Here is a 15,319-nt window from a genome sequence, read left to right on the forward strand (position 1 = left end):
TAAAGACTCCCACAGAGATGGGTAGAGCCCAAATTGGTAGGGGTCATGCTCGAAAGGAAAACATAATCAAGGAGAGAGGCCTATTCTACAGGCCAAAGAAGAGAGTGGACAGATGGGATTCCTAGAAGGTCCAGCCTAAGACAGGCTTGGACTCCTGAGCTCTGGGAACAAGATGGCTGTGATATGACTTTAATTTGAATCAGACTATAGGGAAAATGCAAAAAAAAAAAAAAAAAAAAAAAAAAAAAAATTAAGTGCTAACAAGAAGCAATGGTAGATGACCATCAGAATGGGCTGTTTGGTACATTTCAACCTATGCTATATTCTCCATTGCAGCACTGGCTGTGGGGTTTAGTCTTGAGCCACAATACGGGAAAAATATGGCACCATAACTTAGAGGAGAAACTTAGCTAAACGTTGTTGATAGCCTGACATTCTCCCATATCTTCCTAAAAAAAGTGTAGCAAGCCCATCTGCTTAAGCTGGGCTACAGAGACCAGGATGAAAAACAAAGGCACTACTGAGAAATACAGACATGGGGAGAGAAGTTTGTGTCACAGAGGTGATGCTTATGATGGAAGAAAACTCCTTCAATCTTTCCTGCAAACAGGAGCCACACTTTTCACTCCTGACTGTAGGAATAAAGGATAATCAGGATCATCCAGCAAAAGCTGAAATGCAAAATCACTGGATGAGGATGTAATAACTTACTTTCATTAAATTTCCTTAATTACTGTGTTGTAACCCACATTCTACAGAGATGTGTGTTTTTTTAGAATGTAAGAACTTAGAGGCGGCAAGGATATCAGCTTGGAATTTAAAGTGTTACAAAAAAAATCAACAAATGAATCATTGAAATATCACCATCTATTGTTAAGGAGAAAAGTTGTGTATTCTAGTCTAATCCATAGTCTGCTGTATAACCTGGGCTTAATTTCTCATGAATATTCATGTCTTTTTTTAATTTGTTAATTCTTTCTGGAAAAACTCAAGGGGTCAGATCAGGGCCATTTTAAGTGAAGAGTTCTCAGAGAAGAAATTTTGCCAAGGTTCTGAAAGTTTAGAAACTGAAAAATGTAAAATAACCGAAGCTAAAAATACGATAGATGGGTGTAGCAGCAAATTAGATGTAACTGCAGAGAAAATTATTAAACTAGAATATAGGTCAGAAAATAATGATCGAAGCATGAAAAAACAAAAGGATGGAAAATTCAGACAGAAGGTAAGAAACATATGGGCTCAGTGAAAAGGATTCCCACAAAAGGGTAAGACAGAATGGACAGAAATAATATCTCAAGATATAATGACCAACAGTTTCCCCAAAACCCTGAAAGACATCAAAACTCAGGTGCATAAAGCACCATAAAGGTCAACAGATCAGAAAACAATCAAATAAATATAAAGAGAATTGAAACACATGAAAATGATGACATTAAGTAAAATTCCCATATTGAATTTGAATTGAGAAAGTATGTGTGTCAACTCATGGTTTATCTCATGTTTTAAAAGAATCCTTATCTTTTAAAGGGTACATACTGAAATGTTTGCAAGTAAATTGATAACACATCTTAGATTTGCCTCAAAATAATTTGAGGGCATGGTTAGGTAGGGATATCAAGGACAAGACTGATTTTTGTTGGTGCTTGGTGGTGAGTACATTGGATACTTTGAACTTCTCATACTATTCTCCTTACTTTTACATACATTAGAAAAGTTTTAATAATACAGAATTTAAAACAAAGAATAGTGAAAAAAATATACGTGATAACAATGAAACAAAATAAAGGGATTTGGGGAGTTAAAGAACTTTAAGTTCCTTGAATTGTTTTGGATGTAGTAAAAGCATTAATTTGTGTCAGATATTAAGAAGTCAAGGGGTATATTGAAACCTATAGGGTAATCCCCAAATTATAAATATGCATAATAGTAGCAGTTGAAAACATGTAAAGTGAAATATTTAAAATATACACATACATATAGATGTACGTATTTGTATATAATATGCATGTATTCTATATAATTAATCTAAAAGAAATTGAGAGAAAAATATCAGAATTATTAGAATAGGTAGGGCAAATAAGCTGATACATGTCACCTCAAATATATTGGTAATTGCATTTAGTGTAAAATAAGATGGTCAGAGTAGATTTAAGACATACCTACTTTATAGGGCGCCTGGGTGGCTCAGTTGGTTAAGTGTCCAACTTCAGCTCAGGTCATGATCTCATGGTTTTTGAGTTCGAGCCCCATATCGGCTCTGTGCTGACACCTCAGAGCCCGGAGCCTGCTTCGGATTCTGTGTCTCCCTCTCTCTCTGCCTCTCCCCCGCTTGTGCTCTGTCTCTCTCTCTCAAGAATAAATAAACATTAAAAATAGTTTTAAAAAAGACATACCTACTTTATTTAATCTGCTTATAAGAGACGTATACCTTACAAATAATGATACAGAAAAAAATAAAATTAGAAGGAAAGTAAAAGAATGAAAAATAATAAAACAAGGACGCACAAACCAAAAGATAGCTTATGAAGCTATATTTACATGTCGGAAATCCAAATATTCACTGTGCTTCTCATAGCTCAGGTGCCCACATCTTTGTCTTAGCACTTGCTTTAGGGGAACAGAGTGAAGACAAGAGGACTCTAGCTCTATTAATGTTCTTTTTGGTGATGCTGATTGTAGTCACACAGGTGTGTAGCTTTGTGATAATTCACCAAGTTGTATAATTATTTGTGCACTTTACGTAGTTTATATCAGTAAATGTTTTATTTAAAAAACACAGCTCCTCAATATAGAGCAGGAGTTGCAGTCTCAAAGGCCTTCAGAAGCAAATGTGTGAAAGAGCCCAGGGAAGGGACAGGCAAAGGTGGACACCCAGGGGAACTGGAGAATGCATGCCCCACCTACAGGCATTCAAACTCAATTCTTGTCAAATGGGATACTAATCAAACAAACCACTCTGGCAGGCCAGATTTGTCCTAAGGGCCACTGGTTTACAACTGCTGTTATATAAAATCTTAAAATCAGAATTTGAAAAGCTTGCACCATTATAAAATTCTAGCCCAGCCCATAGTATGAATCCCATTTTCAATATGTGAAGGGAACATCAAGCTTTTTGCATGGGGTTGGGGAGAGTGAAAGCAAGATGGGGAGCTTAACATTTATAACGGTTTAGATAAGTCACATGTTTGTCAAAGTTTTAAAATGCATTCTCTTGGGGTACCTGGGTGGCTCAGTTGTTTAAGCATCTGATTTTGGCTCAGGTCATGATATCACGGTTCGTGAGTTCAACCCCCGCATCGGACTCTGTGCCGACAGCTCAGAACCTGGAGCCTGCTGCGGATTCTGTGTTTCCCTCTCCCTCTGCCCCTCTGCTCCCCTGCTTGCTCCCTCTCTCTCTCGAAAATAAATCAACATTTAAAAAAACTCTTTCAATAAAATAAAATAAAATGTGTTCTCTTGCAAATAAATGCTATGTTAGGGCTTTTATTATAACTTGAAAATTATAAACCATTATATGGAACTACTGAAACCAAAACATTGAATCATTATATGCCTCATGAATAATAATAATGCAAATGAAAATATAAAGGAAACTTCCCAATGAAATCAAGCCTAATCCATATAACCCAGTGTACGTGATTATCAGATGACCAGGAAGATTAAGGAGAAAAGTCAAAATCAGCACACATTCGTATCTGCCTATCACTAAGATTTTTCCTTCAGAGGAACATGTACCAGGCTTCTCTATATGAGGAAACATCAGACAAGACACTGGCCCTGTCAGGGTGGTATTAAAGCAAAGGCTGCTAGGTTAACCTCCGCATGAATGACTTGTTCTCACATGAAGATGCTGCTATTATTAGTGTGTCCCTGTGAGGCCAAGACATTTGCATAAATGTAGCTAAAATCTTATAGGTGTTTTCCTCTTGGCATCAAGAAGGGGATGTCTTAGTCTGCCCAGTGTGCCACAACAAAGTACCACAGATTGGGTGGCTTACACAACAGACACATATTTCCTCATTGTTCTGGAGGCTGGGGATCTGAGATAGGGCGCCAGCATGGTCAGGTTCTGGTCAGAGCTCTCTTGCTGGCTTGCAGGGGGCTGTCTTCTCACTACGTCCTCGCGTGGACAGAGAGAAAGCAAGCTCTCTGGTATCTCTTCTAATAAAGACACGAATCCTATCAGATCAGGGCCTTCCCCTTATGACCTCATTTAACATTAACCCCTTCCACAAAGGCCCTATCGACACATACAGCCACGTCCACATCCGAGCTGGGGCTCTAACATATGAATTTTGGTGAGGCATATTCAGATTATAACAGAGGGAAAAAGCTAGGTGTATTAGAAGATTACAGGTGACCCGGAATGTGTGGAACATGGTATGGGGGGATGGAGGTCTTGGATGAAAGAAATAAGGTGTGGCCATAAACAATAAATGGGAGCTTTGGATGCCTTGCTAAGATGTTCAGGCTTTACCTTGAGCTTATCCTCTAGCATGCTAGCTTGGTTCAGTCCACCATCGCCTTTTATGCAAAAGTCCCAAGGTGTAAGAATGAGAAAACAGATACTTAAATTAGCCCATGGCCAGGTTTTGCTGGTAACAGGGGAACACAATAAAGCAAGGAAGTTGAACTTCTTTTCAAGAGCGTGATACAAATGTTGGGCCACAGAGACCCTGATTAAAGAAGGAAATGAAGGGGCGCCTCAATGGCTCAGTTGGTTAGGCATCAGACTTTGGCTCAGCTCATGATCTCATGGTTCATGAGTTCAGGCCCCGTATTGGGCTCTGTGCTGACGGCTCAGAGCCTGGAGCTTGTTTCAGATTCTGTGTCTCCCTCTCTGTCCCTCCCCTGCTCACACTCTATCTCTGTCTGTCTCAAAAATAAATAAACATTAAAAAAATTTTGTTAAAGAAGGAAATGAAAGCAGTACAGGTCAGAAAAGTACAGAGACAGTGGAGAGTCAAGGAATGACAGGTGGCCACACAGTCTTGAGATGGGTTTAGTGAGAGCCCCTGAAGAAGAGGCCTGGAAAGCAGCGAGTGTGTGTTCAACAATCAAGGTATCCTCTGGTGAATGTTACAGAGGTGATACAACTCAGTGTCTCCCTTGTATCGGGGAGCTAAAGTGGAGTCACAGAGAAAGTCATTAGCAAACAGGGCCACCATAAGAGAAGCTAAATTCTATTAAATGCTCACCATGTACCAGGCTACATACTAAATGCTTTGTGTAGATTATTTTCTTTAATCCTCACAATAGTCCCATGACCTAGCCCTGCCATAATCCCCTTTTTACAGGCATGGAAATTAAAGCTCAAAGATATTCAGACCTTGCCCTAGGTCATGCAGTGAGGGTGGACAAAATATTCAAATTCAGGTAGTCTTTCTTCCAGTCGTGAGCTTTTAATCATTACAGAATGGGCTTCCCAAGAGGCCTGTGTGTGGGTGAGTGATCCGTGGGCATACTTAAACACCTCAGGACAATGGGAAGCTGGTTGGATGGAGCAAAATGGAGAGCCTGGTGCCAATGTATTTAATAAATAAGGGAAATTGGCCAAGCCAGAGCATAGAAGTCATTAGAGGCAGGAGAACGTAAGAGCTGAATATAAACTTCAAAGGATTTTGAAAGTGCTTGTGATAAAGTTAAAACTATCTGTATCTGACCAGTTGGCTGGATTTCCAGTCTGCACAGTGAGTCCCAGGACTGGAACTAGTGACAACTGCCCATGCAGGATGGGACACCAGGAATCCTCCTGTCCCATCCCAACGCCTTGCAAACCTGTTGACATTGGCTAAAATGTCTGTCACAGCATAACCAGTTCTTGGACTTCAGTTAAAGTGAAAATACTCTGAAAACATATCCCACGTTTCACTTTGCTCGTTGCTTCCCAGTACGGAATGAAATTCTGAAAGCTCATAGAAAGAGAAGGGCCCTGAGGGCAGTGGATGGCAGGGAGTGGGGAAGTGGCCAGTGTTATTGAAGACAAACTTCACCCATTTCAAACTTTTGTATTTCTGATCCCTTGGGGAATTTACATAAAGGCAAACCAAATGTGATGGTTCCAAAGTTTAGGAAGAGCTAGATCTGGCAAATTTTTACCTTTTTATTTTAATCAACATTCTGAATGGAGATATGATCTTTTCAAAGTATTCTATCAACCACTGTATAAAACCCCTTTTTTAAATTCATAAAAATGTCCACAAACTCACCTCTTTGGGTGAGCATTTTGTTTTGCCAGGTGTTTTAGGTTATTCAGACTTGGGCTTGAGTCTCAGCAATTGTACTTCCTAGCTCTGTGCCTTTGGAAAAGGCAATTTCTCTGAATATCAGTTTCCTAATCCGAAAAGTAAGGATACTTCTCAGAGTGGTGGAGAGGAGTAAATGAGACGATATCAATTAAGTGCTTAATACAGTGCAAGGCACATAGTAATTGCTCAATAAATGCTAGCTGCTAATGTACTGCTATGGTTGTTTCATTCATCGAAATGAAATGAATGGGATGATTAATTTAAAATCCTTTGAGTCACTTACTAAAAGAGTGAAAGTTCTGCAAAAGGCCTGAAGTTCATTGCAACCCTCAACTGCTCTACTCTTTTATTCAGGACAGTATACTTAGCTCAGATGTGCCTTTGGCTCTCAAATGTTGCTTTGAAGGATGGCCAAACCTTTTCATATAAACATATTCTTAAATCATCAGATTCAGCCGACATCATAAATGGCACAAATATTTGGAAAATAAATCCAAACATTGTACCTGGCTTTTTTTGAGGGAGAAAAATGTGCTCTAATACTTATTATTTGGCAAGGCAATACTAATGCCATTCATTAAATAATATTTCCATCATCACTCACTTGTTGACAATAGCCACTTACTTAGCGACTCAAGTAGGCTTGAGTGATTCTTTGAAAAACTTTTGGATTTCCATTTCATCTTTCATTTATTTAGTTGGTAAATCAGTTGGAATTAAATTCAGCCACACAAGCATAAAATCCAGATAATAGTGGCCTAAGTGTATAGGGATTTATTTTTATCTTATGTAAAGAATTCTTGAGGTGGGCAGTCCAGGGCTCATATTGTCTTTCCACATCACCGGGAACCATGTACTTCTGTGTTTCTACTCTATTAAAGGACTTCCATCCCCAAGGTCATTTCACGGTATGGAGCATTCTTGGTTCAAGATGGCTGCTAGAACTCCAGCCATCGTGCACAAAGTCTAGTCAATAGGAAGGAAGAGGGGAGGAAAGAGGGAAGAGAGGAGGGTCCATGCCAGCTATCTGTCTCTCTCTTAGCTGACATTCCCAGAACTCACACCCATTAATTTTTGCTTGTGTTTCATCAACCATCTCTAATTGAAGAAGAATAAGTGCTTTTGTTGGTTTTTCACCTGAGTCCATTGGCCAGAATAAAACTAGATTCCTTTTCATAAGGAAAAATGAGAGAATAGAGGTATGTGGCAGTCTCTGGTATAGCTTATCTTCCATACTTTAATTTCCATAGAGAACTGAGAAGTTTAGACAGTGAATCTGTTTGACTAGCTATTCCTCTGCTTTGACAATGCCTCCTCCAGAGTGTCATACTATCTTCTTCTAACCTTTTATCTTGGCACGCTCTCTGTGTACTACATTGACCCTTTGGATGATTGTCCCGTTAAGTCGATAAAATCCTACTGTTGACTGTGTGCATCCCTCCCACCCAAGTTTTGGCTTTTATTAGCAGTTATGCAATGAATAGTCTCATGATTAAATCTTGTGAGCATTTATTTATTTTTTTATAAGAGTTTATAGAAGTGGACTTCTATGAAAGAAGGACACTCTTAAGTCTTTCAAATTGGCTGATGTCCTTTTAGTTCCCCCAGGACTAAAAGATGATGGAAAATGTCATGAGACAAATGCTCTAGAAGCCACCAACATAGATCCATACTGAGTCTTATTTAAGAAGGTCCCTGAAAACAAAAGCCTTGCTGATTGCACTAGTTATAGAGTCATACCCAGTTCCTTGAAGGCAGGGGTCCTCTCTGTTCATCCGTTGATGATACTTATGTACCTATTCAAGTATAATTTGCTTATTTAAAAGGGAGAATTTTCTTCTACTTTAGCCAGTGTATTGGAGAAGAAATTTAATTTGTCTTTGTCTTCCACAATAACTATAGCAGTACTCATACATTTGTGAAAACAAAGAACACATCATTTATCAGAAAATTTGAATAGAAGAAGTATTTTAATTTTGCATATCTATGTTTTTTATTGAAGTATAACTGAAATATAATACCCTATTAGTTTCAGGTGTACATCATAGTGATTTGATATTTTTATACATTACAAAATGATCCCCACTATAAGTCTACTTACCTACTGTCACCATACAAAGTTTTTACAATGTTACTGATTATATTCCTTATGCTATAGTCTATATTCCTATGACTTATTTATTTTATAACTGGAAGCTTATACCTTTTTAAAATCTACTTCACCTATTTGGACAGGCCTCAGGTCTTCCCCACTCTCGTGACTGACAGTTTGTTTCTCATATTTATGAGTCTGTTTTCTATTTTGTTTTGTTGGTTTGTTTTGTTTTTTAAATTCCACATGTAAGTGAAATCATTAAGGTATTGGTCTTTTGCCTGATTTATTTCATTTAGCATAATACCCTCAAGATCCATCCATGTTGTGTAATGACAAGACTTCATTCTTTTTTATGGCTGTGTAATATTTCATCATATACAGATAGAGATAGAGATAGAGAGAGATAGATATAGAGAGATCATATATAGATATATATAGATAGATAGATCTATCTGTATTTAGATCTATCTATGTATAGAGATAGATAGATCTAAATACAGATAGTTAGATATAGATAGATAAATATATATAGATGGATAGATAGATAGATAGATCTCACATCTTTATCCATTCATCTATTGATGGACACTTGGGTTGTTCCATAATATGGCTATGGAAAATAATGCCGCAATAAACATAAGAAACATAAGGATGCACGTATCTTTTTGAATTAGGGTTTTCATATTCTTTGGGTAATACCCAGTAATGGAATTCCTGGATCATATGGTCTTTCTATTTTTAACTTTTTGAGGAACCTCCATACTGTCTTCCACAGTGGCTGCATCAGTTGTCATTCCCAGTAACAGTGTATAAGGGCTCCCTTTTCTCTACATCCTCGCTAACACTTGTTATAGCCAGTCTGACGGGTGTGAAGTGATACTTCATTGTGGTCTTGATTTACATTCCCCCAATGATGAGTGATGTTGAGCATCTATTATGTATCTGTTGGCCATCTGGATGTCTTCTTTGGAAAAATGTCCATTCAAGTCCTCTGCTCATGTTCTAATCACATTATTTATTTGTTTTTGATGTTAAGTTGTGTGAGCTCTTTATATATTTTGGATATTAACCTCTTATCAAGATATATCATTTGCAAATATCTTCTTCCCTTCAATAGGTTCCTTTTTTGTTTTGTTAGTTGCTTTCTTTGCTATGCAAAAGCTTTTCAGTTTGATGTGATCCCATTTTATTTTAGTTTTGATTGCTCTTGCTGGCAAATCCTGGTCCAAAAAAATATCACTAAGACTGATGTCAAAGAGTTTACTGCCTGTGTTTTCTTCTAAGACTTTTATGGTTTCAGTCCTACATTCAAGTCTTTAATCTATTTTGAATTTGTTTTTGCATATGGTGTAAGATAGTGGACAGTTTCATTCTTTTGCATGTAGCTGTCCAGTTCTCCCAACACCATTTATTGAAGAAAGTGCCTTTTCCCCATTGAATATTCTTGCCTCCTTTGTCAGAGATTAATTGACCATATATGAGTAGGGGGTTTATTTCTGGGCTTTCCATACTATACTATTGATCTGTGTGTTTTCATATGTTTTAACTTACTTCTTCTCCACATTTCAGACCCCTTCCAAAAAAACCTTAACTAATTCTTTTCTATAAATTCCATTAGGACCTTTGGTTATAGGATTAGTCTTAAGAATGGAAGGAAACCAGAAGCTATTGAAGCTGCTATTTTGGCACATTCTGCAATTTTTAGCACTTCCATTCTAACAATTTTCTGGATGAATTTAATGACTGTTTATATCTTATGAGCTAAAGTGCCAATTAAAATTTATTAGTCATTTATCATCTTCAAGACTGACTTGTCTGTTTTATTCAAACGCAATAAAGAAGAGGAGCTAATGAGAATAACTCCCATTGAGTTCAACAAAGGAAAGATAGAAAACATATTTTTTGGCACACATTCAAATAACTTCCTTTTTCTGATAGGGCCAAATCTTATCATATTAGTATAGAAAATTAGCTGTGCCTCAAAGCACTTCTTGGAGAGCAATTTACTGATGAACTAAGGAACTCTCCACCCTCAAAACCCTCTGGTTAATTATCTGACAACAGAGAAAATTGAGAGGTTCAGCAAGGCAAGAGAAGTGAGACCAGGGGTGTTGAGGTGTTCAAGGTCGTAGGTGGAGCTCACTATGACCTGCCTATGCCTATTTCTTCACTTTTTTCCTGTATTTTTGAGTTGCATACTTAATTCATTTATTTATTTTAATTCTGCGTATTCATTTACTTTTAAAAGTTTTTCAGCTTCATTGAGATAAAATTGGCATATAACATGTAAGCTTAAGGTGGACAAAGTAATGATATATGTTTATACTGTGGAATGATTACCACACTAAGTTTAGTTAATATTCATCACCGCATATAGTTACAATTTGTGTGTGTTAAGAACTTTCAAAATCTACTGTCTTAGGCATACACACACACATACACACACACACATATCCCTTTCATCTGTTAACAAACACAAGTTGTTTCTGAGTCTTGGCTATTATATATAATGCTGCCATGAGCATGGGGGTTAAGATATTTCTTGAAGATGGAGATTTCATTTCCTTGGGTGTATAGCCAGGAGTGGAATTGCTGGATCATATGGTAATTCTATTTTTAATTTTTTAAGGAACGTCCATACTGTTTTCCAGAGTGACTGCACCAGTTTGCATTCCTACCAACAATGCACAAGGGTTCTCTTTTCTCCACATCCTCGCCAACATTTGTTATCTATTATCTTTTGATAATAACCAGTTTAACATGTGTGAGATGATACCTCATGGATGTGATGTGCATTTCCCTGATAATCAGTGATTTGAGCATCTTTTCATGAACCTATTGGCCATTTGAATAACTTGTTTGGAAAAATGTCTATTCGGGTCCCACGCCCATAATTTAAATGGATCATTTCTTTTTGGCTATTAAATTGTATGAATTTTAAAATATATTTTGACTGGACTTGCAGACGTCTCTAGCAATCTTTTTTTTCTCCCCTGGAGAAACTGTAGGTCCAAGAGGGGTCCTGTTGATGCGGTGTTGTGCCTTCCTGAGTGAGGGGTGATGCAGCCAGAGTAAATTTACTCTTCTTACCCTTCTAATGCAGCCCTTCTTGGCCTCTGTGTTCCAGCAGGATGCTTCATAATTGTATCTTGTGTATGGACAACTGCTAGTTTGTCTTCTTGTGAGGGAGAAGTCAGGAATAACATGTGTTGCCATATTGATGACATTACTTGTAATTCTCATTCATAATGAAAATGTTAAGACTGAATTTTTTCTGAATTCATAAATTTGTGTATGACATTATGTTACTGTTTTCATTTCCAACACTTTAGTTTTGAAGTTTTTATATCTCCTTTCACACAATAACCATTTGGTGGTTTGGGGGTTCTTTTTATTTTTATTGTCTAGGTGACTTTCTATTTTCTTTAACATTTTATAATTCACATTTGATGTTTTTGCCTTGCAGTCAAAGAGTATTTTTCGGAAGGATCCCTGGTTTTTGGAATTTATTAAGAGTATCTTTGAGGTCTAACATGCAATCATTTCTTTTGAAAAATATTTTACGTATACTATAAAAAGTAGGATATAATGATTAATGTTGTTGGGAGTAAGAGAAAGTCACCTGAATGAGAGCAAGCGATAATTGTTTATTCAGAGCTTGCTAGAGCTGGGAAGTCCACCACCATCCTTTCTGTTGGCAGAGACTCGAAGATGAGCAGAAGGGCGGGAAAACTTTATATAGAAAAAAGGGAAGGCTTCAGTTGTGCCCTCATGGGAGGCTACTGGCATGGGAAGCCGTAGGCAGGTTAAGTGGAAGCACGGCATCCTATGTCATTGGGTAGCCGTGCATATTTGACTTTCTCTCTTTGGCTCTAAGTTGGAAACAGGGTCAAAAATTAGAAAAGTTGTCAGTTTTTAACCAAATTCTGGCTATTTGGAGTGGATTACTACAGTGATTATTGCTTGGCTTTCTGGACCGGTTGCTACAGATAGATAATAAGTTGGCTTCCTGGGCTGGTTGCTGCAGGTTGTGGGTCAGATTTCTACGTTTATATACAGTCTGATCATTGTCCATTTGTATATTCAGTCTCTCAGTGTGTTCTTTGTGTTTATCTTTTTGAATTTTCCCATATTAATTATAGCCTTCAAATATTCTTTATTTTCATGTATTTCTTATCTATTTGATACGTCATGGGTAACTAAAAGCACTGTTACAAACTTTCATACTTTCATTTTCTCCTAATATTTTTTAATCAACATTTATTTTATAAATTTTAACATTTGATTATTTGGCTCCTAAAGGCTCCTGACTAGTATATCTTTAATATAGGTTTGTGTGCTTAACATCACACACACACACACACACACACACACAATCCTTTTAGTTTCGTTATTCACTCGGCTCCAAATTTATTTATGTGATATTAACTTCATCTATTTTATTTTTATTGCATTTATTTGACAAACACTGGACCAAACATTTTAATAAAATATTGTCTTTAAAAATGTTTTTATGGCCTTCGTCTTCCATTTTGTGTTGATGTTTACAATTATCAACAAGTATTTCTATGTTGGAATGTTTTGTGCTCACCAGCAGTTGGTTTCCTCATTCTTGGCCCCTGTATTTGATAGAGCTCACAGTTTTCTGAAGTACTTTGAGTTATGATTCCTTCTCCTTTCGGGTTTGGTACCTGAAGAGGAGTCTCAGACACCTGGCATTTATGAAAAAGTCTTTCTCTCACCTTCTCAACAATGACAATATAGATGGGGGGGAGAAATTTTTAACTCACAGCTCAGATCTCCATAGATGTTACTCCATAGATTCCCGGCAATATATGTTACAAAGGAGAAGTCTAAAGTCAGCCAGGGATTTCTTCTTTTATAGGTTATCAAATTTTTGCTTGTTTGTTTCTAGATTTTTTTTTCCTTGTGGTTCCATACCTTTTTCTGGTTATATCTATTTATTGGTCTATTTGATCAGTTCTGCTCTTGGCCAAGTAAGCTCTTGATCTGCAGGTTAAAGTGATTTCTTAGCTCATTTTATTTATGTCTGAATATTGATTATCTTCTTTGTTCTGATCTTTTGTTCAGGAACGCTAACTATCTGTATGTCAGTAACTCTGGTTTTTCTTTCTTATCATTTAAATATCTTGGTCCTATTCCTCTACATTTGGAAGAACTATTTAACCTTTTCCTAATCACAGATTTGATTTTGATTCCATTATTAGCAGCATTACCTCTACTTTTTATCATTTCTGAACTCTCTTAGAAGTTGTTTTTCCAACAATTAGTTTCAAAATATGTTTTATATTGCCTAGTGCCTTTCATTTCTGTCAATTTTTAGTATTTCTTTTTTTGGAACTCATTTAATATCTTATTGGTTCCTCTCTCACCTTTTATGCCATATTGTAAAGTATTCCTAAAACACACACACACACACACACACACACACACAAAATACACTGCTTAAAATTGAAGTACATTTCTGAACTAAAGTGGTTTTTATGTAGCTTTTTTCTGATATTTGTGTGCTCTTTCCTGCTTAATACCACAAAATCTTTCTACTCCATGACTCACTTATTCCTCCAAAAGTTGCCTAATTGGCTAACATCTGAATAAATGCACATGCTTGTCATTTAGATTATTGCTACAGTGGCTACACAATGCCATCATTGTTCCCTCCTCTGAAAAGAAAAGGTCTATGTTTGTAAAGAAAATCAGTTTCTTTTGAGCAGGAAAAGAAGATATTGTCCTATCACTATGTGAATAATTTGACTAAAAAGAATGAACTCTTCTCCTACGAAAGCTTTTCCTTCTTTTGTATTTCTTTTTGTTCCCTGCTTTCATGCCACCATTAGCACACTGGGTGACCTGGGAAAGGTACTTACCCTCACTAAGCCTTTGTTTTCCCATCTCTAAAAATGAAGATGTTAGCTGGTTGAGCGTAAAAGGCCAGAGTGATCTGGTTCTAGTAGCCCTGTGCTTCTAATCAGAAATGCCCAGTTGTAAAAAGTGAGAGGAACTTTTACATCTTTAGATAATTGTTTAGTAATTAAACGCTTTTGCTGTAATGAGTGCCGACACCTTTATGAATTAGCGCCGTCACTTCATAATGGTAGTATCTGGCTTCAGGCCCACATCGAAGGAAAACGACCCATGGAATGCGGTTATAAGGTTGACTCGCTCCCCTGTTGCTTGCTGCCTCGGGGGTGGGGGGGGTGGGGCTTTCCAGATCAACATTCTACAATTCCATACATGGCTTATTTATTCCTTCCTTCCTATGATCATTCAACAAATATTTATTAAGCATTCACTATGATGGAACATGGTTCTGGGTGGTAAGGGCACAGTGGTGTATTTGGTTATAAGTGAGAGTTCAAACACTAATGCAAGAAAGAGGACAACTTTTCTTTTGTCCATGAAAGAGTCAGTGGCAGAATAAGCCTTGGGCTTGATTTGTTTTAACAATCCAGCGGTGCCACGAAGGACCCTCTCTCTGATATGGTAGAAGGCATCACCCCCTAAGCTTTGTTCCCCATCCTGGTTATGGGATGCTGTATTTGCTGGGGGTGCTGTAAATACCACAGATTGGGTAACTTAAACAACAGAATTTTGTTTTCTGGAGTATGCTGGAGGCTGTAAGTTCAAGAGGAAGGTGTTGGCAAGTTGGGTTTCTTCTGAGGCCTCGCCGCTTGGCTTTTTGATGGCCATCTTCTCCTGTCTTCACATGGTCTTTCCTCTGTGTGTATGAATGTCTGTGTCTTAATCTTTTCTTACAAGGACACCAGTCACATGAATTAGGTCTCACTCATATGACCTTATTCTACCTTAATTATTCTTTAAAAAGCCCTGTGTCCTAAGTTCTTTACAGATTTTGGATATTAACTCTTTATCAGATATGTCATTTTCAAATATCTTCTCCTTTTTCACAGGTTGCCTTTAAATTTTTTTTTTAATATTTATTTCTTTTTGAAAG

General features: G+C 37.3%; 1 protein-coding gene across 2 annotated transcripts in view; it reads left to right on the top strand.

The window, feature by feature from the left end:
* Window positions 1-15,319, top strand: part of NPSR1 (neuropeptide S receptor 1) — a 160,213-nt gene that overhangs the window by 37,118 nt on the left and 107,776 nt on the right. The gene's annotated exons all lie outside the window — the stretch shown is intronic.

The sequence above is a fragment of the Panthera leo genome, chromosome A2 (genome assembly GCF_018350215.1).
Source record: "Panthera leo isolate Ple1 chromosome A2, P.leo_Ple1_pat1.1, whole genome shotgun sequence".
Lineage (NCBI taxonomy): Eukaryota > Metazoa > Chordata > Mammalia > Carnivora > Felidae > Panthera > Panthera leo.